The sequence below is a fragment of the Acinonyx jubatus genome, chromosome C1 (assembly GCF_027475565.1).
Source record: "Acinonyx jubatus isolate Ajub_Pintada_27869175 chromosome C1, VMU_Ajub_asm_v1.0, whole genome shotgun sequence".
NCBI classification, from domain to species: domain Eukaryota; kingdom Metazoa; phylum Chordata; class Mammalia; order Carnivora; family Felidae; genus Acinonyx; species Acinonyx jubatus.
The window spans coordinates 102,082,411-102,109,404 of NC_069381.1; the positions used below are offsets into that span (position 1 = coordinate 102,082,411).

General features: G+C 45.2%; 1 long non-coding RNA gene across 6 annotated transcripts in view; it reads left to right on the forward strand.

The window, feature by feature from the left end:
* Positions 1-23,999, forward strand: part of LOC113596804 (uncharacterized) — a 102,780-nt gene extending 78,781 nt beyond the window's left edge. For 2 of the 6 annotated variants that reach the window (XR_008295221.1, XR_008295225.1), the window contains 3 exons: positions 13,085-13,132; positions 16,512-16,660; positions 19,745-23,999. This is a non-coding gene — a long non-coding RNA (uncharacterized LOC113596804). Of the gene's footprint in view, positions 1-1,865; positions 2,008-13,084; positions 13,133-16,511; positions 16,661-19,744 lie in introns of all 6 variants that reach the window. The other 4 variants (XR_008295219.1, XR_008295224.1, XR_003417640.2 and 1 more) reach the window with 3 other exon arrangements.
* Positions 24,000-26,994: the final 2,995 nt, after the last annotated feature.

Here is a 26,994-nt window from a genome sequence, read left to right on the forward strand (position 1 = left end):
ATTTACCATGGCTGGGCCACACTCCTAGGATAGAATTCAGCATGTGAACTCACAGAGAGCCCTAGCGATACCAGTTTCTTCTCCACAACAGAGATTATCCGTCTACTATGGCTTTGTCCTCATAGCCCAGCCAGTCTGGGGGCTCCTGGAAACCCCTTATTATATCTATCCAGGAAATGGGCCAGTCAAAGAACACATAAGTCTCCGTTGAAGGATAATCTGAGAGTGGGGAAGATTTAATGAAGTACTAATTCCCAGATCACTGGCTTCCAAAGGAGAGTCTAGCTGGGATTAGGGCTACGGATGAAGGAGAGCGCCATTTTCCTCTGAATGCCCAGAAGGAAAGAACTACCAAGAGGTAGGCACACCCATGATCTGGGGCAGAACACAGGGCGCAGAAGGTAAATGCTCCCACCGTGCTTGGCAGGTAGAGAAATAGGGCAGTGAAGAAACTGGATGGGCCACTAGAGGTGACCCAGGAAGTCCGAGTCGGTGTTGGGAGAAGACTGAGGTCCCCAACTAGGATCATCCCAACGCAGGGAAGTGGGGCAGCTCTCCAGCCAGGTACTGCACTCACAGTGCTATCTAGGACAGAGTGCATTTTGATGGTCCAAAGCTAGAAGTCTGGTTTATTTCTTACCTGGGTCTCTTCCAGGCTCACGTAAAGACTCTGCCAAAATTAAGGAAAATATCATTCAGGCTGTGGATTCTGGGTGATCATCTAATGGAGCTAAATCTAGCTGTCACCACATATCCAAAAAGGATGCCACGAGCAGATGCTCGATGCCCCAGAAAAGGAGGTGTCAGGCCAGGGACCGGGGTGGGAACTGAGGGTCTGTCAGCTGTGTCGTCGCCTTCATCCTCACATTCCGCTTAAGACACGGTCTTACACAGAGGTGCCGAGGTCTATGTGCCACGCATTTACAGATAGGAGGAACTCAGGGGGATTCAGAGAGCCAAAGAATTGGTTGGCAGTACCTGTAAGGGAAGGGCTGTAAACGTGGGATAGCAAAAGAGACATCCTTCCACATCTACTACGTGCAGGGCTTTGTGTGAGGCACTCTTCACCTTATTCTACTTGGAGATGAGAAGACAGACAGATGACCTTCTAAAGACTGTCTGAACCATCCATCACGGTCTCCTGGACAAGGAGCCCCGCCTATGGGCCCAGCCTCTGCTAAGTAGAAGAGAAGGGCCATCTTTTGTCCACAAGAACCTGACATTCCAGTCAGCTATGCAGGCAAAACAATTAGTATCAATGACAGTACTCGATATGTGTTTGTCCTCATTGTATGATGATATCCTAAAGTGTTCAGTTAGATGAGGAAAACAAATCTTTTGGAAAACAGATTCATACAGTGTGATCTGTTTGTTGTGCTTTAGTGAAGGAGAAAGGGCAAGGCACATTTATTGAAGGCCTTCGATGTACCAGGCGTTTTCACCTCACAACACCACAAGGTAGACACTGTGTTATTATTTCTGTTTTGCAGGAAAGAAAATTCAGCCTCAGAGAAGTTTAGTAAATTGTGCAAGCTTACTAGTTAAGAAGTGGAGAAAAGGCCTGCCTGATGCGAAAGGTCAGGCACTTTCTCCCCATGGCCGTGGAGGAATTCTCATGGAACCCATGGCCTGGTCAGAGAGTGGGGCACAGGGCTCTCCAGGTGGGAGCAAACAGGCCTGCAGATGCCACAGAAGGAATGGGCTCCAACCCCAGCAAGAGAGACCGCATTTGGCCATGACCAGGAAGGTGGCACAGCCCCAGCTGAGATTTCCAGGCAGAGGCACCCTTTTTCTACAAGTCTTTTAAAGGTGGCATTTTGAAAATTTCTCCTTCTTTTTTTTTTTTTTCTGTTGCTTCTCCTTAGAGGCAAGAGGGCAAATGAGAAGACCTTTGAATGTCCTTCTACCTCATGAATCTTTGACTCCCCGAGTTTCCTTCCCAAGACACTGTGGTCCGGATGTTTGAAGAGCCTCCTCCCTTAGAACCTACAACCATAACACATGCAAGTAAGTTCTGCCGGCATTTAATTAAGAAAGTGACGAGTCCCACATGCTCCCTCAGAGGTCCTAAGTAGGTAACTGGAGCCATGGTTAGTGGGCTGAACTCACCCTTTCCTGCCGTGGAGAGGCAGACACCACAGGCATACGCCGTCCCCTTTAAGACTTTTGCTTTCCAGATAGTGGCTAAAACGGGCAAGAACACCCTGTTCCAAGAAGCAGAAAGCAAAAGAAACACAGACTTCCTTGCCCCTGGTGCTTTGGTCTATGAATCTACTCTCAATACATCTCAAGTTTTAATCCCAAAGAAAAGCTCAAAGTCACAGCCATACCTCTTCTCGGGCTTAAGGCAGATGGGAACTTTTGGGATCCCAAACTTAAGGACTCTTTTGTAGTGGGCTTGGGCCAGTGGCCTCCACGGACGTGAGAAGAAGAGAAGGAGGCGGGGGGAGGAGGAATCCAGTATCAGCCAAGCCTGATTCTCGCCCCCTAATTTCAGGGCATGAAGACAACAGCTGGATAAAGCCTCATTGGAGCCTTGGAGTACCCGGTCCAGGGATTTCATTTTATGACCCAAATGAGACCTTTCTCTGGGAGATCTTGGGATGGCATTTGCCCTCTAGATCCAAAAGGAAGTCCTTGAAAGCAAGAAGACTATGAATTTCATATTATTTTAGTTATTATGTCATTATAAGCAACATCTAGGGTTAACAATGCACACCTCTTTTTCCTGTAACAGATTAAGCATCCTTGGTCTACCCACCTCACAAAGACCAAAAAGAACTTACTCCTCCTTTGTTTTGAAAGGTGTTTTCAGTCAAGTCCAAGGTACAATACCAGGGGGTCTAGTGGCAAAAGTAATAAAAATACAAGGTCAGGAAACTTTTTGCCAGATATGCCATTAACTCAGGTGCCCTCAGACAAATCATGCCAAAAAAGAGGCATTTCCTTGCGTTTAAAATAGAGATACAATATCCCATGCCTGTCTTGATAATTTAGACAATAATGTTCAAAACCTAACTCAACAACAAAGTTTTCATCTCCTCCTAAATTAGTGCCCAGCTTCAACTATAGCTGCTACGGTCAAATTATTACAGAAGATTAGAGGCATATTTAGGAGATTAAGATTATTCCATTTCTTCAAAGTTTCATCTCACATTCAGCAGCTAAATACTCAAAGTAGAATGGATAAGGCTGGGGGCAAATCACCTTGTGGTTAAGAGTACTTGGGTTCAGATCTTGGCTGCACCTCTCAGCAGCTATGTGACCCTCTTTGGCATGTGGGGACCCGTTTAGAACCCAGGAGTTGGTAGGGAGATTATTGTAAACTGAAGACATTTGAGATTCATCAGACACAGGAAGAAGCCTTGTTGGAGATTCCCTTATCTGACTAAAAGCAGCAGCTTCTGGGAAATGAGGCCACCATAAATCCCCTCTTTGGGGGGGAGTTGCATGGCCGTGAAGAAGACAGAAAGATCACCACACCTGCATAAACAAACATTATCACAAACTTTCTTATCTCCCATTTGTTCTAAAAATTCATTTGTCCTTCCTAAAGAAATCAATTTGTTCTTCCCATAGAAGCCTTTTCTCCCTCCCCCTTTTGCATTACCTAAGTTTAACCTTTAACCTTAAAAAAATTTTTTTTTCAATGTTTATTTATTTTTGAGAGAGAGAGAGACCGAGCGTGAGTGGGGGAGAGGGAGAGAGAAGGAGGGAGAGGAAGACACAGAATCCGAAGCAGGCTCCAGGCTCCAAGCTGTCAGCACAGAGCCCGATGCGGGGCTTGAACCCACAAACTGCGAGATCACGACCGGAGCCAAAGTCAGACACTCAACTGACTGAGCCACCCAGGCACCCCTTAACCTTTAACCTTTTAGTGAGCTAGCTACTTTTGTTAGTTTCCCTATGCATATGAATAAACCTCTTTTTCCCCTGTTATCTATCTTCTGTCAGTTTAATTCCAAGCCTCCAATAACTGAACATAAAGAGTAGAGGAAATTTTTTTCTCCCTGGCAGCCTCATCTGGCTCACTTTTGAAATGAAAATAACATGGGGCGCCTGAGTTGAGCATCCAACTCTTGATTTCAGCTCAGGTCATGATCCCACAGTCATGAGATTGAGCCCCATGCTGGGCTCCGCACCGAGTGTGCGGGAGGATTCTCTCTCTCCCTCTCTTTCTGCCCCTCCCCAACTTGTTTTCTTTCTCTCTCTCTCTCTCCCCATCTCTCTCAAAATGAATCAAGAAAATTAAGTAAACATTTAAAATGAGAATAACATAGGGGACGACTGGATGGCTCAGTCATCAGTTAAGCGTCCGACTCTTGATCTCGGCTCAGGTCTTATCTCAGGGTCATGAGTTAAAATCAGAATAACATAATAACTATGAAAGTTATAGATTGGTTATGAAGATTGAATGAGATATATGTTTGGCATGTAGTGACTGCTAAATAAATATCCTCTCTCATATATATAATACAGACATATATACCTACACATCCATGTAGATAGATAATAGACATAGATATATACATACATGGATACATACATACAGCATATAATGAATCATGCATCTGTTCTCAAGATTAAAATTAAATCATAGAGGGGAGACTACTTTGAAAGAAATGAAAGATAAAAGATTAACAATGGAAACATGGTGTTATCAATATTACAGCTATAACTATTTTGTCCATTTCCATTGGTTCCTTTGACCAAGGCCACCAGATGGGGCCATGTAGGTGGGACACCGCACACATCCAAAGGTGCCATTCAAATACAACCTTCCCTTTGTACCTGAGAGCACATTTCAATTGCTTTTCCAGGTGATACTGCACTTCCCCCCACCATCCTCCTTCAGAGTTTGAGGAATAGCACCTACCCTGTAGAGTCATTTATCTGCTAATCATGAATTCAGTGAAGGTATACTGAGGACACACTCTGTGCAGGGACAGGGCATACAGAAGTAACAGAGATGTAAGTTTCCCCCCATACTTTCCATGGCTGGGGAGAGAGCCCCGGGCACCAGCAAGTAGACTACAATGTAATGAGTGCACAAGTGGGCGTAGGTACAAAATGGTACAAGGGGGTTACAGCAGCTCCCCCTGATTCGCAGTTTAACTTTTCACAGTTTCAGTTACCCATGGTCAACTGTGGGTCTGGAAGCATATGATCCTCCTTCAGACATATCATCAGAAGGCCAATAGTAGCCCAACACTGTGTCACAAGGCCTGTGTCATTCACCTCATTTCCTCTCACCAGGCAGGCATTTTATCATCCCACATTATCACAAGGAGTGTGAACACAGTACAATAAGTTATTGAGAGGGAGGGAGAGAGATCACATTCACATAGTTTTTGTCACTGTCTATTGTTTTAACTATTCTATCTACTTGCCTAATTTATACATTAAACTTTACCATAGGCGTGTATGTGTGGGAAAAAAAGATAGTACATATAGGATTTAGTACAGTCCGTGGTTTCAGCCATCCACCCCTGGGGGTCTTGGTACAAATCCCCACGGATAAGGGGGCACTACTGTATCAGCTTTTCCTTCAAAGTGGTGGTGGTGGTGGGGTAGAGGGCAGAGTGGTTATCAACAATAGCACAAAGTCAGAGTCTACTTCCCTTCAAAAACAAAAGCTCCCACAAGCACCCTAACAAAAAAGACTTAACACGACTCTGTAACAGGGTCCAGACGGCCAGAGAAAGCCAGTGGGGAATCTTCTTTTACGGCAAAAAGGGACTGGCCATTCTGTTAAGTGTTCATCAAACCTCTTAGGCAGGAGGAAGGATCGAAACTGCCCCCCCAACACCAGACCCAAGCCAACCCTAGCTTTGGAGTATGCGGAGGGGAGGAGGAGAAGAGACAGGGATCTAGCACTTAAGCCCCACATCCAGTGAATTTCAGATGTTGATTCTTATCTAACATGAAGACTCAGTTCTCAGATGATGGACCAAAATCTATCAGCTCCAGACAGACTGCTTCTCTTTGCATTGACATGTCCTCTTTCAAAGAGGCTGAAACTCGGAGTCAGAAGACTAGAGATGGACTCTCAACCCTGTCGCTTACTTGTTGTGAGATCTTGGGCAAACCACTGAGCCTCAACATCCTCATCTATAAAATGGTGATATCGTCTTCACAAGTTTATTCTTTGAGCACAATACAACTTCGTTATTATTACATGCTATGGAATGGAGGTAAGATCTCAAGAGAGAAGCAGTGGCCCAGAGGCCCAGCTGGGGCTTGCATGCCCTGAGCTGCCTGTCCACCAGTCCATAAGGAGCCTCTGTAACTTGTTGCAGAAAGCAGATCTTGCCCTGGAGCATTGTGCTACCAAGCTGGTGAGCTCAGCCCTTCCCTGGCTCCAGCATCTTAATTTGTAAAGAAGGAATTCTGAGGCTATCAGAAAGGAAGTCAGATTGTTTTCGGAAAACAATAGCCAAGTAACTACAAGTCATTAGCTTCCTCCCTGGGGCCTGAAATCCAGCTTGTCTGGGTAGCAGAAAGGTCTGGTGGCACTGTTTACTTAAAGACCTCTGGACAGGACCCATAAATTAATTCCTGTGCATGACTTTCTGGAATGAGAGGAGGTGAGTCATGGAAATGGGAGAACTTCTGAGAGCGGAGAAGAGATTTCTATTTCTTCAGAGCACAGCTAAATCCCTGATGCTAGCTTGCCTCTCCTGGTGCCCAGTGGACATCTTCCTTTCAAGATGACTCTTAATAGGTTTCTTCCCAGACCAGAAAACAAACAAACAAAAACCAACTCTGTTCCTCGCCTTTTCCCTGAAGGCCTCTGGGAAGCTAGATGCTTCTCAGGCAGGGTGCTCTAGAAGTTTCTCTGGACAGGCATCCCCTCAGTGACAGGAGCAGACGCAAGTTAGGATCCAGAATCATGACTTCTTAGATGCTTGTCTCCACCACACAGCTATCAAGGACTCACAGATGACAGAACACCACCGGAGCTTGACAGGAACTTAAAGAGTGACTGTGCCAGATGAGGATACTGAGGCCCCCAGTGGGGAGGCGGCTTGTCCCAGGTCAGAAGCAGAATCCAGATCTTTCAAAGAATTAAGGAAACCTGGGGACTTCCCTTAGGGCTGAACAGGCCAATTAACTGATAATAGATCCTCTGACCTCTGTTAGGCCTCTTAGCTGAAAGTCCCTGGAGCATAACTTACTAAGAACTAGAGAAAAACATGATTGCTTGACCTCTTTAGGTCCTGGAACAACTTGTCTCCAAGAGCTTAGGATGGCTCTAGATCCGGAAGGTGTTTGAGAGGAGATGCAAAACTCGCTCTTGAGCTCTTTTTAAACATCTCTGGCCAAATCATGAACTTGCTGATTTGGACTTTAGCCAAAGGAGCTTCTATTACATCCATGGACCCCTAGAAAGTTTTTGGTGAAGTTCATGGGGCCTAGAAGCCCTTGCATTCATACACAAATCTTTAGGGAAGAGGGATCATTGTCTTGATCTGATTCACAGAGCACTCTCGACCCAGAAAAGCTTAGAGATTACCGCTCTAGACTACTGCTCTACCGCCAAGAAAGGTCATTTTTCACCAACCTCCAAAGTAATTGAAATGGCTGACAAATCTAACAGAGGCAAGCATGGCCTACTCCTTCCCTGGCCTAGAAGTCTCTTACCAAACAGGTTGAAATCTGTCCCACAGACATGAGGTGAGTTTCTCAGTTCAGACTTCACCTGTCAGTTATGGAAAGGCCCTCTGAGATCAGGTTGTCTGTTCCTTTCTTTTATAACTTGCAAACTCACACAGCTACCCAAGGCCAGCACCCAACACAAGTCATCAAGTTGACACATAAAATTAACCACCACAGTAAGCAAAGGAGTGCTAAGGAAGACATAAATCACTAGCATGATTTATGCCTAGGGAACCCTGGGCAACTCCAGCCAACTTGATCAATGAGAAGTAATACTCATTAAAAAATGAGTTAGTCATGCCAATCTCCAAGAACTCTTCGGTCTTGAAAACTGGGTGCCAGGCTACCAAATGGAGTGTAAACCAAAGAATTTGTCCATAACTTTACAATCTTTCACAAACTAATAGGGATTTTTGAAATAGGGAATAAGGAGGAAAGGGTCAAGTAGGTCTCCAAACCGAAAATGGCTGTGTCCCAAAGCTCCAATGTAACCTGGTGATGTGGCATTGGGAGTATGTTTCCCCATAGAAATAACGTGGTAAAGGGTAGTTGGCTTCCCAGGCTAGCCCCTAAAAGTTTATTTAAGGCATAATGCTGCTTAACTACAGCGTGGAGAGTACTGGAGACTCTAACAACCTAGTTAAGATGGTCTCAGGATGGGAAATAATGATGCCAAGTTCTGACTAGGGACTCCAGGAATACATCCCTTTGGAGTTTCCGATTGAAGAGTCTCTGCCCCACACCTGCATTGAGGATGGCCTCTTCCTGCCTCCTTCTCTTCATAGCGAAGGGAAATAACATTTATTGATATCCCAAGTTTCTTAATGCAATGACTGACCTCTTCAGCAAAATCCCCTTCATAAATGAATCTCTGGGCCCAGCCACAAATAGAAAGTTTATTTTTTCCAACACTTATGGTGTTTTCCAAGTATCAAAAGTAAAAGTATATTATGGTGAAATTTTTGGTAATGCAGAAAAAGTATAAACAGGACTTAAAATCACCTATCATCACTGTGACAATATTGATATCTATTTTTTACCCACCACATTTTTATCATTATAACTTTTACAAAATAGGAATTGCATTATGAGCATTGTTTTCTAATTCACTTAACAATATGCCAGGGACATCTTCTATGTCAATAGATGTACATCTTCTTCACCTTTTTAATGATTATCAGGATTATAGTGACGGGAAATGACACCCAAAGGCCATACAATCTGCTGGTGCCTTTTCTCTGCAAGAATGTTACCACCACACTAGAATTTGCAAAGATTAGCATCTGTGTGCTGTGTGGTACCCCCTAGACTGATATATCTCGTATGCCCCTTGCTAAATCCTTGGGTTACATAGTTTCCTACTCTTTGGATTTACCAAAGTTCATTTCACTCCCTAGTATTGGGCATTTCAATATCTGTTACTAAAATATTACTCGTTGAAGGTAAATAGCACCCTTTTAAATTTCTAAGACAATGTAATTTGGTGCTGCTGACACATCCCCCTCTCTGCCCCAAGTGAGTTACTCTGAGTTACTCCATGTGATTCTGAGTCCTCATTTCAAAGCCTTGCAAGCAGATCGTGGGAAAAAACAGAATTTCTGAACAAAACAATTTAAAACAAAACAAAAAATACTACGTTCCCCCATCCAACCAACCCCTTCCCCACCACACATAACACACAAAAGGAAGTGTGCTGGGTGAGTGGTGAATAAGTGGAGATAAGAGTGACCTTGACAGACCCTGAGAAAACCCTGCAAAAATCTTGAGAGAAGATTTCTATGGGTAAACATGGTAGAAGTTTAAATCCTGGACAACAAAACCAAAGTTTGTAAAAACCCTCTCCAACCCCCAGCCCTACCCCCACCCCCACCACCCATGGAGCCTACTGCCCCCAGAACAACTATCTCCTGTGCTTCTTGCCTCCAGTCCTGCCCAGCTTTCAGTAAGCTTATGAGGGTCTGGAATTGAGTAGCAGCTATGCCCATGGAGGCGAGGACATGTGCAAGACACAAAGGCTGATGGGGTAGTGAGAGCCCGGGGACAAAGGTGCTGATTGGGGACTCAGGAGATGTGAGCTCAGATCCTAACTGGCATATAGAGCTGAGTGACCTTGAGAAGTCACTCTTGTTCTTTGGCCCTCAGCGTCCATGTTGGTAAAAAGAAGAGATTGGGCTAGATTACACTGACTCTTCCTTCCAGTTCAGTGTCTGTGATTCTAAGCAACTGGTTTTCTCCATACCAAGCCAAAGCTTGGAAGAAACTGAAGTTTGTCTTGGGTGCCTAACTATATCTACTCTTGAAGCTGCTTTCTGGGGAGCACAAAATATGTCCCAGACACTTTTTATTCCAGATGGTGGCACTGTACTGAAAACTCAAGGGTACTCCAGATAAGGAGAATGGAAATGAGCAAACACTTGGAGGTGTGTTTCAATCAGGACAGTTTCATCTGTCAATAGCAGAAAGCCCAGGTGCATCCAATCACACTGACACTGTACTGTGGGAAAGTCAAGGATGACTTACTCTTCTCCATTTATTTATTCGTTTTAAAAACCCACTGAGTTTGGTACTGTGTTGGGAAATAGATGTACAGGTGACTCAAACATGGCCTCTATATTAAAAAAAAAAACAAAGCCTAGAGTGTCATAAGGTGTCAGGGGTGCCCAGACCCCTCTGAGAACCAGATGAGGGATGTAGGCGTGTTACCAACCAGGCATTCCATGGGCATAGAGATCTAGTTGGAAGAAAAAGTCTGCCTGGTTTATATCACCATGTGTAGAAGGATATCCTGATATCTGGATTGAGGGAATTGGACAATACATGCTGGAAGTTGGTGGCAAAGACTATAAAAAGGATCAAGATGGAGCTCTGATCTGGGAGGAACATTGAATGGAAATCAGGAAGCTTGCCTGTCAGCATCTATTCACCCTACACACAAGGGGAGAGAGAGAGAAAGTCATATTCCAGGTATGGCTTATGGACTGTGGATGTTCAAGTGACCTCTTTGTGATGGTCGAAGTTCAGGTAGACATGAATAGGAGGGAACCATGACAGGTGACTTCAAACAGGTAATGGTAACAACAGCAACACCACTAACACTTACAGTGCCAGACCGTGATCTGAGTCTTTAATACATGGCGGCTCATTTCATCCTCATAAAAACTCTGTGGGGTGAGTGCTAGTGCCCCCATTCTACATAGAAGGAAGGCAAGAACAGAGACCGTGTCCAAGGTGACCTTGTCTAAGTTTGGTGGTACAGCTCGGATTTGAATCCAGGCAGTCTGGTTTCAGTGTCCGTTGTGCACGCAAACACAAAATCAATCACATGACGATGTGATAAGTGCCACAGCAGAGCTGAGGTCAGAATGCTGTAGGAACCGAGAATGGGGCAAGTCATGACCATGCCAGGGGGCTCCACAGAAGAAATGACATTGTGGCACATCTTGAAGAGGGAGTAGAAGTTCTCCAGAAAGAGAAATGGGGTGAAGTACATCTCAGGCAGCATGAGACAGCATGAGCAAAGGCATGAGGTGAGAAAGTGAGATGGCACTTTCAAAGACCAGTAAATAATTCTACCTAGCTGGACCAAAATGTATGGGGAAGCTTGGCTTGCAAAGAAGCCAGAGTTTGGGGCCAGATTTTTAAGGGCTTTGCAAACCACATTAGTTTGTCCTGAGGAGAGCCAAGGAAAGGGATGAATCAGGACTGTCCTCCAATCTTCAGGGGTTCACAGGGTGATTTCTCAGTTGCCCTATCCTGGATCACTCCCAATATAAAACCACTTCTGCTTTGGCCACCTGCTCCCTGCTTTTAGCTTCCCCACCCCCTGCAATTACAGGTGGAACTCAGGGCTGGGAACTTAAGTCCTACTGCCAGTCCAGGACTGGAAGGACACATAGCTCTCAAAGGCAGAGCTGGGCAGGACACCCCAGTAGCTTTCCACCATGGAATCCTGGGCTCCTCTCTCACCATGCAATCCCCAAATCCAAGAAAATCCACAATGGATGCCACCAAATAACTTATTTTCCTTAGACTCTCTAGAAAGAGCCCTAATATTAAGCCCCTTAGTCAGAAGGCTCCCTTGGACTTTATAAGTGATGGGATGAATAGACATTGGAACTTGACTCCCCCAACAACTTCCAGTTCACCAGCGGATTCTCATTCTCTCCAGGGTACCCCTGCAGCCTTACCAAACATCATGTGTCTTTCAAGTCACTGTGTCTCTATTTCCAAAAGTTTCCCCTTCCTCGAAGTAGACTAGGATAGACCTACTTATAGGTCCCAGGCGACCTGCTCCTTGGTGCCTCTGCTGACCATTGAGAAAGAGGCTACTAGAGGTCCTGTAGCCTCCGGGGCAGAGTGACACACTCATGGGAACATCCAACAGCGGCCCCATAGCCTTCAGAACAAGGCATGTCACAAAGAACTCTAAGCGCAACTCCAATGCAAGCTCTGTCCCTTGTGGCTGTGTGAACGGGCAAGGCCATTAACCTCTTCGGACCTGAACATCCTCCTCGTAAACAGGTATTCCTTTTGTGAAAAAAAGACTGTTCTTCCTATGACAAATCCATCCCAATGTTGTAGTGAATTGATGTGTTCCAAACTGCGAAGTGCCATGCAACCGATATGATTAATCAGATTCTTGCTCTCCACACTGTGGGGAAAGCTCTTCCTATGAGTAGAAACTCTTCAGGCTTGTCAGTGGCATGTCAACAACCAGGAACAGCTTAGCCCAGGGACTTGCCTATGACTCTAAGGCAGAGCAGGCAAAGTGCAGAAAGTACGTCTGGTCAGCTTCTGCATAAGCCTGGGTGGGGACCGGCAGGGGAGGCAGGAAGTTTTTCCCACTGCTATTATTTCCATATGCCTTCATGTGCCATTCTCCTCCTGACCCCAGTCTCAACCCTCAGGCCCAGGTAGTCGGGTGGTGCTCAAAGACTCTGGAGTCCAGAAGCTGTTGGCATAGACCCTCCCCAGTGTTGAGGGGAAGCAGGTAGATTTCAACCCAAAACCTTATAAGATGTTTACTTGTGTTTTACTTTTGATAAAATAATGAGGCAGACAAGTTGAAGACAGGTTTGGATCTTTCCAGTTTGATCAGTTTAGACCACAAAGAGCAGCTTGGCCTGACTGGGAAGAAGTCTGCAGGTAGGACAGAAGGAAGCCGGGCATACTGAGCCCAGAAGAAGGAGGGACACAAATGGAGCATCCTGGTATTTGAAAGATTGGCACTAAGAGGAAGATCTGGCTTATTCTGGGCAGCTCAGAAGAGTGGAGCTGGGATCCATGGTAGGAATGAGGAGGAAGAGGAGGATGACTCACAGGAACTTACTCTTACTGGAAATCTAAATGCTTCACAAGTGTTATGACATTGAATCTTCACAACGATAGCATGAAATGGTTACTATTATTGCCTTCTATTTTACAGGTGAGGAAACCAAGGCATAGAGGCTAAACAGCTTGCCCAAGCTTCACAGTGAGTAAATGACTGAGCCAGGCTCCGAATCCAAACATTGTAGTTCTAGAATCCTATATAAGCTTCTGCCTAGTATGACAAAGTACTTTCAGAGTTCACCAATTTAAAAAAAGAGACAGAGAGAGCTGTTTTATGGAAATATTTAAGCCAAGACTAAGGGGCCATTTTCATGGGATGCTGGCTCAGTAAAGATTTTTTGGCAGAAAGTATCAGAAACCAATGCTTACTACTTTGGGCTTGGGGAGGAGGGAGAAGGGTGCTTGGTGGGGGGTAGGAAAATGGAAGGAGCAAGAGAAGAAAGATGGAGAGGAAGAGGAAAATGAGGAGGAGGAGGGGACATTTGTTGGAAGAATGTGGGGAGTGGAATGCAGAATAAAAAACACTTCTGAAGATCCAGAACTTGAAGACCAGAAGAAGGATGGCTAGGATCTAGGGAATAGGAACTGATTAACCATTTCTTCGGGGCACTACCCAAATGAATCAGCTCTAATGGATTTCTGTCTTTTTGCCATTCTGCTCAGGATTCAAATTCCAGGAAAGAACATTCCCTCGGCCTAGCCTTGGGAAAGATTAATGATTTTTTAAAAATCACTAATATTTATGGTGTGCTTATTTTCTACCAGGCACTGTTCTAAGCACCATATTTACACATGTTTTCTTCTCACAATAACCCTGTGAGGCGGGTACTATTGTAATTAAGAAACTGAGCCAGAGAGAGTTTGAGTTATCAGTCCAAGTTAGCACAGATGGTCTAGTGGTAGAGCTGGGATTTAAGCCGAGGCAATGTGGTGCCACCATGTTATGTGTCCTCTAATGTCAACAGGGAAAGAGTAAGTCCCTCAAAGCAGAATTTTTGTGTTGATGAAAGAGGAGAATGGATGTGAAGAGATAAAACCCACAGATGTTCCCTCATGGCTGGGTCCTGTTAGAGGGAAAAGGTGACTTCCTGCCAGGAATTCCACATTCAAGTCTCCATGCTTACCCTCTGGCCATTGCCAGGGGAAGACAAAAGCAAGCAAGGAGTGAAAAGATAACTAAATATCAGATGTACAACAACTAAGCTGTTAGATATCTACAATGAAAGGACTGGATGAAATACAGATATACAGAAATACAGATATATTAATACAGATTAATAATTTCTGAACAGGACCTAGCCAAATGACAAAATTCTGAAAGAATAAGAGCCACGCCTAGGGAGGGCAACATGGAAGACAACAAAGAAAAGATGCCAAATATGGAAGAACTTTGAGAAACTGAGATCAACTGGAGAAAAGCAGAGGCCAATTTCTCACAAGTAGTAAAAACGTGCTGTGAAGCTCTAAGTATTCCAGGAGGCTGGACTCCATGGTGGTTTGGGGGTAAATTTAGAGTCAGGCTGCTGGGGTTAAATCCTGCCTCTGGCACCATCACTTGCGGTCCTTTGGCAAAGTTGCAGGATCCCTCTGAGCCCCAGTGTTCTGATCTGTAAAAGTTTAATAATGCCTATGTCAGAGGAAGGTTGTGAGGATAAAACAACGTGTGAGGATGTGTTAAGCACCGTACCTGGAGTGGAGCAAGTGCTTACTAAATATTAGCTACTTAGCCAGTATTTGTTAACTCCTGCAAGCCCACCACGGTCTTGGGACCGGCACACAGGGGCCCCTGGAACCAGCCCCATTTGGGGAATCACAAGCACCAAGTCTATAACAGCAGAGATCTGGACCTAGCATGGGAGGCCAGGAAAGGCAGTGCTGGTGAACAGATGAAGGCATGCATGGAGGGGCCCTCACCAGGTAGATGCTCACGAGAGGGAGCACAGTCTGGTCTGAGAGTCGGGATAATGGAACACCAGAAGTGAGGCCCTGGAACAACATTCCACCTAAACTATAATTGTAGGAACTCTTTGTATAACTCTCAGAAAACCCCTTTGAAGTCTCCCAGGAGCCAGAGAACAGAGCCCTGGACTGGCAATCAAGAGCCAATCTGTTGATGCCCACTAGGTTCTGGAGCCATGAGTAAGCCATTTATGCTTTCAGGGTCTCAAGTTCCTTGTCTGAAAAACAGGGGCAATGATATCCACCTCAAATCACTATAGTGAAGAGTAAATGAGGCAATGCATGTAAATCTCCTGGTGCATGGTAGGTACCAAGTAAATAATAACATCCCTCCCTCCCACCCACTGGTATAAAAACACCCACTGATATAAAAACATTAAACAGGGAGTTCAGTGGAGCCAAAGAATAAGGAAAGTGGCTACTTTTTAAAAAAAAATTTTTAATGTTTATTTTTTATTTTTGAGAGAGAGAGAGAGAATGAGCAGGGCAGGGGCAGAGAGAGAGGGAGACAGAATCCAAAGCGGGCTCTAGACTCTGAGCTATCAGCACAGAGTCCAATGCAGAACTCGAACCCACGAACCGTGAGATCATGACCTGAGCCCAAGTCAGACGCCCAACCTACTGAGACATCCAGGTGCCACTAGTGGCTGCCTTTTGAACTTAATTTCCAGAACATCCTTGCATTCAAGTGAATCCATATCTTTTCCAGTCTCACAGTCCAGAATGACCTCTCCACTCCATCCCATCCTGCCTTGTCTAACAAAAATCTTTATCCTTCAAGGCCAAGTTCCACTATCACTACCACAAGGGATTGTTTCTAGAAATTCCCTCAGCATGTGACTTATTCTCCAATTTTGCTCTTATTTCCCTCTGCCTTATGCTATAATCAATTCTTGAAGACAGAGAAAATGTCTTACCCGTTTTGGTGTTATTCACAGTCTAGGCTACACACACATTTTTTTTAGCACTTTACTTTCATGGGGTCTGGGGAGCATCCTGCCCCCTGAGTTCATGTCTCCGTCTGTAGCAACACCTAGCGTGTCCACTTTGGCCTCCTCAGTACCCCCCAAGAAGGGAGGAGGGGCTATTCTAGTTAGGAAATTTGAGAACAAGGGCCAGCCGTCCAAGGCCAACTTGACCATTCAGTACAGTGGCTAGGGTCCAAATACTTGTAGGGATCCACAAAAAAAATGTTTTAATTTCTTTTAAATTGAGAAGAAAAAAAAAACTTTTTCAGGTTAGGTCCAAGAAAATGTTTTAAAATGTAATGCTAAAGTAATGTCATGCTACTATGTTCATCTTTATGCCAATGCATATGTAATTTTTAGTATCTTTTATGGAATCAGGGACCCCTGAAGGCAAAAGGGCCTATGACCCACAGAAGTCATGGTGCAGCTCTGTGGGCATGGGTGGCTCAGATCCTTCCCCTCTCTTCATTCCCTGCCTGCCATCATTTAACCCCTCCTCCATTCTCACCATTTGATAAGGCCATAGCCATGTCCAGTAACTGGGAAGAAAGGCCCACTATTGTTATATACCCTAAGCTAAGCCTTTGCTCTTAGGCTCATCAGTACTAAAGGCAATATGTTGACATCCTTCTGCCTGGACTGGACTGTTCTCACCCATTTTTCCTAACTTGGACAGAGGAAGGGGATGTCATTTATTCGGACCCTTGAGATCATTGTATTGATCCTTTAAATGACCTTGCCAGGTAAGTATGATGTTTATTCAACAGATGAAGACATAAAGAACAGAGAGTTTTCAGATTTGAGTCAAGGTCAAGCAGTTAACAAAAGGATTTGGAACCCAGACTTTTGGACTCCAAGTTAAAGCTCCTTTCTGCCACTACATTAATTAATTGAGTGTTGAATCAAAATGGCCAGAGGATATTTACCAGGCACCACAGAGCTTGGTTGAGATCTTCCCAAAATTGTTAACTTGGCAATTAGAAGCTCCAGCTGAAACCTTCGACATTTGCCCTCCCCTTAACAAACACTTTATAAAGTTCCAATTCCATTTTCCTGCCATGAAGACACTTCATCAGTTGGAATATATTTTGACACTCTCCTCTGCTATCTTTGTAGGAACATATGGGGAGGGGGGGGGAGGAAGGTCTTTCATATACTAGAGTACTTGGAATAAAAATGTAATGTTTGATTTTCATGGAGACAGAAATATGAATAATAATGTACCTTTTTGAAATTAAATTTCTATTCCAGGAGGCCAAAACTCAAGATAAGCCCTTTCTACTGTCTGGCCCACAAACTTGCCCACTGAGCCTTGGAAGGGAAAGAGGCTTTGGGGATGAAACTAACAAACAGCTGTTCTTGTACTCTTATTCCAAGAAGACTCTGTCTTGTTTCCTCTCAAACTAAAACCCAGTAGATCAGTGGTCAAATTTCGAATCCTCAAATATTTGCCAAAAGAAATGTTTTGGGAGAAAAATATCTCCCAATTTCTTTGCCAGATGAAATTCCAATGTTGTTAGGCAAGATGAAGTACATGATTTGCCAGAAAGGAGTCCCTAATTTCCACCTTGAATTTGTGTGCATTTCTGCCTCACCTTGTTCCTATCCACCAACCCCAAGTAATTGTTAAGCTTGACTCACCCAAGTGCCTAGAGCTCCCTAACAGCAAAGATTTAGACAAGGTTTTGAGTAAGCTGGATTCTGTTTATAAGCTAGGCTTGTGTTCATAACATATTATGTTCATAATGATGAACATACAATGTTCATAATGATATTCATAAAATATTCTAGAATATGGTTTTGCAAATACAGGTGAACCACCTGGCCAGCCTCGGGTAGCTCTCTTTGGTGTGAGTACTATAAACTTTGCATTCTCTTCTCTCACTCATGTTTCACACACGTAATTAACTCTTCCTGTTAGACTGTGAGCCCCATGAAGGCCTTATTCACAGCTTTGAGCACAGTGTGTAGCTGTATAACAAAGGTTAAGAGCATGGGTTCAAGGGGAAGACAGACCTGGATTTGAATCTGACTGAGCTACATAATTCATTGTATGACTTACAGAAAGTGACTTCCTATTACTCAGTTTTCTCATCTATAAAATGGGAGTGATACTAGATCCTGCCTCATAGAGCTATTGGGAAGATAAAATTAGCTCACACATGTAAAGCATTTATTTAGTTTGGCCCCTGGTGCTTTATAAGTGCTTATTTAATAAGTATTCACTAGTAGTATTGTATTCAGCACTAAATGGGTATTCTGAGTAGAACTTTTAAAAATGAGACCAAGCTCAGGCAAGAGGAATGCATAGGTCTGGTCTCGTTAAGGGGGATTCTTCTCCAGCCCACGGGGGTATTGCCTGATTGGCTTCTGGGGGCGGGGGGCGGGGGTGGTGCCTCACCTGAGTCCACAGGGACCCATGAGCATATCATAAACGGTCCTGGAGGGAACCCCTCTTGAGATGCTCACCTTTAGTCTTCCCCTGCCCCACTCCCAGCACAGTAGGAACTGAGACCTTTTGTCCAGGGAGACTGTTCCAAGAACAACCTGACCCAGAGCAAGGGAGACAAACCCCACCGTGGAGGAAGTGTGCCCCAGTCTCTCACCTGCCCCGGATGGATGCTGTCTGTGAGGCTATCAGCTCAGGGCCTGCCCCAGCTTCCTCCACTCTTGTTCAGCACTCATGGCTCCCCTCCCGATAGTCCAGCTGTGGGAACCGCTGCCTTCACGGCCTGAGGGCCAGCGCGGGGCAGGAGTGCAGCTTGGAGGGGGCTGTCTTTCAAATAAGGACTGAGGGGCCTGTGTGTGTGTGTGTGTGTGTGTGTGTGAGACTAAGATGAGGGACCAATGTAAGGGTACCCCAGTAATAATATAGTAAAACCCCCAACACAAATGTGATCAAATGAATTGTTTTTTCAAACTAAAGAAAAGCTATAGTCTATGCAAAGAAATGTGTTAAGGCACTCAGTTGTCCTCAAAGGCTAAACTGTCCCAACTCCAAACATTTTCTAGGATTTCCTAGTTGTAATCGGTCCTAGGAAATGTCCAAGAAGCCCTAGAACGTAATTATAAATGAAAGTATCTAAAACATCGCAATTGCATTAAAGGTTTCTGACCTTCAGAGTTCGGGATATTCTTTCTTTGTTTAGTTACTGCATCAGATATTTTGTTAGTTTTTCCTTTTAATGATTTTCTCTTTATGCCAATATCTGAGTTAGTATGTTTTAGACACTCTTCACCATGAAAAGGGCTTTTTTCTTCTGATTATATAAATAATACATGCTCAATGTAAAAAAAAAAAAAATTCACAATATGTAAACCATAAGGAAAAAAGTACAAAATCACCTGAAATGCACTACCCGGAAATAATAACTATTAATATTCAATGATTATATCTGTGTAATCTATATATCAATATTTATATTTGTATAGATATATACAAATATGTGACTTTTCACAAAAGTTGTGGATTTTTTAAATTTATGAACATCTGTTTTTGCTTAAGTGCAGTGTTCTACATATTCCTGACATAAAGATCCAGGAAATAGGGTAGTATCTGATGCGTATCTCAGATTTATCTACCTATATATATATATATATAACTAACCCTATGTATCATACAGTGTCTATAAGTAGGTAGAAATTTCTATGGCTAGCTATATATACAACTGCCTAGAGATCAGCTTATATGACGTGTGTATTTTTATTTGGCATCCTAATATGAATTCCTACACCGTCAACCCATCAACCTGCATGTATCATAAAGAATAGGACACATCTGTGCTTCTAAAAGTTTAATGCATAATTTGTGATTTGTTACTTTACAGGTTAACCTGGCCTATGTCCCAAGGCACGTGGTGTACCATGGCTTATGGACCAAACCTGAGATCGGGAGATCTTCTGATCAGGCGCTAAACCCAGGAGACTGTTTGAAATTCGAAATCCTAAGAGTGATCGTAGCTCAAAGGGAAGCAGAACACAGCCAAAAAATGTCAACTCAGAAAGGCACCTCTGGTATCAGCTGCAGCAAATCGCTCGCTTTAGGGATGACAAGGCTGGGACCCCGTGAAGTGGACCCGCGTACCTAGCGCGGCTGAAGCTATACTTCCTTTCTTGAAACATCATCCCACTTCTTTCCATCAGCTTTTGTTTCCTGTTACATGTGGCACCGCTGTTTTCCTCTTCTCCCAGAGTACACTTGCCCAGGAAGTACTTGCACCTTTTTGGTCCAGACATTTTCAGAGATTGAGTCAGAGGTGGAAACGGGAAGCAGGCTCCCTGAGAAATCAGATCCCATTACCTCTAGAAAGGGCAGAGGGAATAATAGTAACATTAAAACAACGTGTAACAGCTCTACAACAATTATCACAACAGCCAGTCCATGTAGCACTATGTTTCCAACACTGTCCTTCCTACTTTAAATATTAATTTATGCAAATGATGTGTGTATATCATCTGATCCAGACAACGACCCAGTGAAGGAGCCACTGTTATTATCCCCTCCTTACAGAGGAGGAAACCGAGGCACATAGAAGTTAGGAAACTTCCCAGGATTATAAAACTAGCGAGTGGCAGAGCCAGGATCGTGAGCCCAGTAGTCCAGCTCTGGAGTCCAGCCTCTTGCCCACTAGCCCCCCGTGGCCCCTCACAGAGGCAGGAGTACAGACATGCTACAGTGGTATTGATGACATGGCAGAAGCAGAATTCTTCCAGCCCTTGCCTTTGTCACCCACGTGCCCGATGAGTGAGCAGGGCAATCCTGGCCCCTCTTCTCAGTTCACCCTGCCTGGATCTGCGGCTCCTGCCCGGAGCTTCCGTAACTGTTTGTTGGCCCCCTTTCTTGGTTCATTGTTCCGTGTTTGTTTTTTCTAACATTTCATGAGAAGATCTTAAACCTATGCAAAAGTAGTCCAAATAATAAAAATAAATCCCCATTACCCAGCTCCTACCCACAAGTGTTGGTCCCTGGGCTTTAAAAAATACATCATTTATTTCATTTTTTGCCCTTTTTTAAATTTTTACTTGTTTTGAGACAGAGAGACAGAATGTGAGTGGGGGATGGGCAGAGAGATCGGGAGGCACAGAATCCAAAGTGGGCTCCAGGCTCCGAGCTGTCAGCACAGAGCCTGGTGCGGGGCTCGAACTCACAAACCGTGAGACCATGACCTGAGCCAAAGTCAAGACACTCAAGTGGCTGAGCCACCCAGGTGCCCCTCATTTTCTGCCCTTTAAAAATATGTTTTCATAGGCTGTATAACATGCTTATATATTAACACTGCCAGGCATTTTATGATTTATGGGTAATTAAACGCACATACATTGGAGGACACGGTCATGCGGCACTTAGAAAAGTGTGACTACCGGTGATTTATGGGCATAACTGACGTGTCAAAGCAAAAATGCAGTCGAAATATCTGGGTCCAGGCTCTGGCTCCACTGCTCCCTAGTGCAATGACCTGCACAGGTCACCTCCCTTCTCTGAGCATCATCTTTCTCATCCATGAAATGGGGCTGGTAATTCTACCCACCTCTCAGGATTGTGTTCGGGGACGTGAAAGGCTTTACGACAGTAACAAACCACATAGAGACGAGGAGCAAATCAGACTAATACAAGGTGGGTGCCTATGGCACCAACACTAAAAGCTGAAATCCAAGGCCGCAAAGGTCAATTTGAGGATCACACCAAGAGGCATGAAGTGGAGAATCATTGCCAACTGAAGTTACCTACGTGGGCTTTAAAACATGGCCCCTTTGTCCTTCCCTGGATATATGAGGTGGCTGCCGTCCCAGCTGGGCCCAGGATCCTTTCGGGTCAGTCAGTGCCTTATGGGCTATGGAGGTCATGAGATGACTGAGGAAAGGAGGCTGGGCCCCATTTTATCTCCCCAGCCCCACTACTTTTTGTAGCCTAGTTAGATGTCTTCTTTGGCTGACATCTCCCCAAAACCTTCAGTAAGGAATTCTCTCCTCTAGTCCTAGTCCACTAGCTTGGCCGGCCCCAGTCACCTGGCCAGCCAAAGGGAATTCAGAGACAGCCCTTCTGTTCTCAACACTATAGATTCTATTGTTTTTTGGGGTTTTTTTTAATGTTTATTTTTGAGAGAGGGAGACAGAGTGTGAGTCGGGAAGAGGCAGAGAGAGAGGGAGACACAGAATCCAAAGCAGGCTCCAGGCTTCTGAGCTGTCAGCACAGAGCCCGATGCGGGGCTCAAACTCACGAACTGAGATCATGACCTGAGCTGAAGTAGGACGCTTAATCAACTGAGCCACCCAGGCACCCTGGGACATATATGTTTTTGATTACTTAAAGTATCCTAGGTGACCTTCATGAAAACCCTAGGAGGCAAGTGTAGATCTTCTAAATGAAGAAAGCAGGAGATTAGGTAACCCAGCCGAGGCCACATTGCTAATAATGACAAAGAGACATCCAAATGTAGCACTGGGTGTTGTGGAGATTTTTCTTTTAATTTTTTTTAATGTTTATTTTTGAGAGAGAGACAGAGCACGCGTAGAGGAGGGGCAGAGAGAGAGGGAGACACAGAATCCGAAGCGGGCTCCAGGCTTCTGAGCTGTCAGCACAGAGCCCGACGCGGGGCTCGAACCCACGAACCGCAAGATCATGACCTGCGCCGAAGTCGGATGCTTAACCGACTGAGTCACCCAGGAGCCCCTGGATTCTATTGCTTAAATCATATTTATAACGTTTGCCAGCTACCCTCTGACACTGTGCCTTATTAGGCCAGTGACTGCTCTCACTCTGCCTCCAAGGACACAGAACAGGCAGGACTGGCTGCCTACAGAAAGTGGAGTCAAGATAGCACCAAGAATGGTTTCCACTACCAGTCGAGAAAATACCAGCATGCTACTCTCTCTCGATGGACACACTGCCACCCAGACGACACCCAGCCCTGCCCACTGCTGCCCAAACTGTCCCCAGCCTCCACTAATGTCCACCCCCTGGAGCACAACAGTCCCAGCCAGGTCCACCACTTATGTGAGGGAACTGACCTCTGTTCTGAGGGGCTCCCGGCCTCTCACAGAGGAGACAGGGCAAGACAAATGCAGTCCCTCTGAATAATCACGCGTCAGAGGAGCAAATAAACACAGACAGACCAGCTGCCATAGCACAGGGAAGCCGAGAGTAATTGAACTTGTACACATTTTAGAAGCCACTTGGAGAATATTTTTAAATTGGGATATTTCTGCCCCAGAGTCCCCCTGGGGACTTTGCTCACGGACATGCCTGACGCCTGAGAATGGCAACTTTCCACAAAGACTTATGTGCTGGGGTTACAAGGCCACATACTCTGTACGTTTCCCCAGTGATCAAGCCTGGCAGAAACCAAAACTGGCTGTAAGACCCAGGGGGCGGCCCAGTTATACGGGCTCAGGGCTTCGGGCGGCCCATGCTTGCCATATTGGGGTAGGAGATTTCTCTCCAACCCCAAAGAAGGACAAATGAACACCCTCGAGCCCGAAGGCTGTAGCCTGGGCTATTTGATCCGTGACCCCGTAATCACAGGTTGCTGTTCTTATCTGCACGTGTGTTTACTTGATGCCTATAGTACCTCAGCTCCTGAGAAACTACCAGGCTTAAGACAAATGTGACAGATGGAAAAAACAGCCTTTAAGACAAAGGATTTAGAAGCTGCTTGTGGCATGTCCCGCAATTTTAAAATGTATCATTTAAAAGGACCGTTTTCTTTATTATCACCAGACGATGCTTAGTAATTGCGCTTGAGAAACAGTGCTCGACAGCACATTTCTTGAGCAACTACTGTGTCAGGGAGGGTTTACCAAAGTCGATAAGACACAGTCCAGCTTTCAAGGAGTCCACAGGCTAGTGGGATACATAGGCAGTTGAAGCTGTCATTTTAATTCCAGAGAGAGAACAAATACTTAAAAAGAACTGGTGTAGGGGTGCCTGGGTGGCTCAGTCGGTTAAGCATCTGACTTCCGCTCAGGTCATGATCTCATGGTTTGTGGGTTCGAGCCCCACATCGGGCTCTGTGCTGACAGCTCAGAGCCTGGAGCCTGCTTCAGATTCTGTATCTATATCTCCCTCTCTCTCTCTCTCTGCCCCTCCCCCACTCACACTCTCTCTCTCTCTCTCTCTCTCTCTTCTTAAAAATAAATAAACATTAAACAATTAAAAGAGAAAAAAAAAAAGGAACTGGTGAAATGTCTGTGAGCACCAGAACACAGTGACCGCGTGTGTGTGGAGAGGGATTTGGGCATTAGAACAGGCTTTGCAGAGGAAGTCAGGGCTGATGAGAGCGAGGCTAGAGGAGGTAGCCGAGCCCAAGTTGAGAAGGAACCAATGCAGGGGTGGGGTCGAGGGGTGGTGCGAGTGCTGCTTCCCCAAACTCAAACAGCACCACGCGCTTGCCCTGCAAATGCAGCTTGGCCGTGTGTTTTCTGGGCTCGCTCACTCTTCTGATCAGACTGCTATCTGAAGACCCTCCAACACAGAAATGCCGGAATTTCCACTCTGAGAGCCACAGTAGAATTTTCGGCAGAGGACAGACTTGTCTCAACCGGTAAATCTATCCCCGACAAACCACAGGGGGCGCCTCTTGGAAATCTGGATCTTCAAGGTTGCCAGGTGCCTTAATGTGAATTAGAAAAAGTTCTTCTTCAAAATACTTTATCCTGACAGTCAGAAGAGCATTGCAATATATTGCTTTCATTGGGACACTTCGCTGCCACCTGCCAGAAAGTTATCATGATATACAAATCTAGAGCGTCTAAAATGTAAACAGAAACCTCTTAGGTATGTCATCCTACGCAGTGTCCAACCTGCACAACCGTACACGGCAATAGTAATTCAGAGAAGGGCTGACCCATGTGCTTTGTTAAAAATGAGGCTGCTCAAGGGGTGCCTGGGTGGCTCAGTCGGTTAAGCGTCTGACTTCACCTCAGGTCATGATCTCACAGTTTGAGTTCGAGCCCCACGTAGGGCTCTGTGCTGACAGCTCAGAGCCTGGAGCCTGCTTCAGATTCTGCGTCTCCCTCTCTCTCTGCCCCTCCCCTGCCCGCGCCCTGTCTCTCTCTCAAGAATAAATAAACATTAAAAAAATTAATTAAAAAAAATGAGGCTGCTGGAGACAGGCAGAGATCCAGTATAGTAATGGTGGGGGGGAGGGAGGAAGAGTCCTCGCCGGCTGGTCCATAAAAAACATAATGAGCACAGACACTGCCCTTTGCCTTCTCTGACATCACCAGGCACTGTGGGTAGGCCTGACGCTGGGGCCTGGGAGCAATGCTTCCCTCCAGGCTTTTACTCCTTGTCCACTCACCCCCCACCCCAACCCAGGCTGTCCAGTATCATTTGGAGACATACCTCCTCATTCCCTTAGTTTTTGCTCAAATGTCACCTTCAAGGAGGCTGACTTGACCACCTTGTTTAAAATTGTAGGGGTGCCTGGGTGGCTCAGTCGGTCAAGCGTCCGACTTCGGCTGGGGTCATGATCTCGCTGTCTGTGAGTTCAAGCCCTGCGTCGGGCTCTGTGCTGACAGCTCAGAGCCTGGAACCTGCTTCGGATTCTGTGTCTCCCTCTCTCTCTGACCCTCCCCCGTTCATGCTCTGTCTCAAAAATAAACATTGGGGTGCCTGGGTGGCGCAGTCGGTTAAGCGTCCGACTTTAGCCAGGTCACGATCTCGTGGTCCGTGAGTTCGAGCCCCGCGTCGGGCTCTGGGCTGATGGCTCAGAGCCTGGAGCCTGTTTCCAATTCTGTGTCTCCCTCTCTCTCTGCCCCTCCCCCGTTCATGCTCTGTCTCTCTCTGTCCCAAAAATAAATAAACATTGAAAAAAAAATTAAAAAATAAATAAATAAATAAATAAATAAATAAACATTTAAAATAAAATAAAATAAAATAAAATTGTAAACCCCAGGGTGCGGGGGTGGCTCAGTCAGTTAAGCATCCGACTCTGGATTTGGGTTCAGGTCATGATCTTGCAGTTCGTGAGCTCAAGCCCCCATGGGGCTCCACGCTGACAGTGTTTGAGATTCTCTCTCTCTCTCAAAATAAATACATAAATAAGCTTAAAAACATTGTAAACCCCAGCAACACCCCCCCACACACAAATTATCTAGATTTATACATCTTTTGACATACCATACATTTAATTTATTTCTTATGCTTATTAGACATCGCTTCAAATAGAAGGTAAGCTCTATTAGGGTAAGGGTTTGATCTGTCTTAAATCACCGTTGGATCTCCAGTCCTACAAACAGTGCCTGGCACATACTTGGTATGTAAATAATCAGCTAAGTGAATTCAGTGTCCTCCTTTTGGTCACCACCCTGCCTGTTTCTGAGGCCTACTCTCTAAACTTTGTTGATTCTGGAAGCTCTTGTTCTTCTGACGTACCCAGTGTGATTCGCCCAAGACCTTGAGCATGACCCCGGGCCCCCTCTCAGAATGCCCCCGGGCCCCCCTGGAGCAAGGTGCTGGACCCTATTAAAATGTTTCTGGAAGGAGAGAGCATGTTAAATGAAAGTCCAATATCGGCACCCTTCGCTGGATATATTGATGACATTCCTTCCCACAATAATATGACTCAACTGTAGCTATGTACCAAGTAGGCATTAAAGTCCCCATTTCACAGATGAGGAACATGAAGCTCACAGACACGAAGAAGCATGTCCCAGTCCCACAGGTAGAAAGTGTTAGAGCCTGGATTCAAATCTAGAACTGCCGACGCCCCAAATCTGGAGTCGGCTGGCCGTCTTCTCAACAGTAGTGCTACCAACTGAATAGCTGATGTGGTCGGTTCACACCAGAAATTCATAGTCAACATTAACCAAGTGGGCCCCATTTTTTTCTCTCTCTGTTACACACACTTCCAGGGATAAATCATTTTCATCGAGGCAGATGGTTTCCTATCTAGGGAATTGAAAGCAAGGAAACCAAAACAGAATCTGTCACTGTTTAACTTGAACTTGAGGAAAAGATGAGAGGGAATAAATCTCAGCCACTCAGATACTCCTTTGAGTAAGTTTGTTTCTTGCTCTTCGGCAAAGTGATGAAGCAGAGAGCTGTACTGTGGGCTGTACCCTGATTCCTCAATGC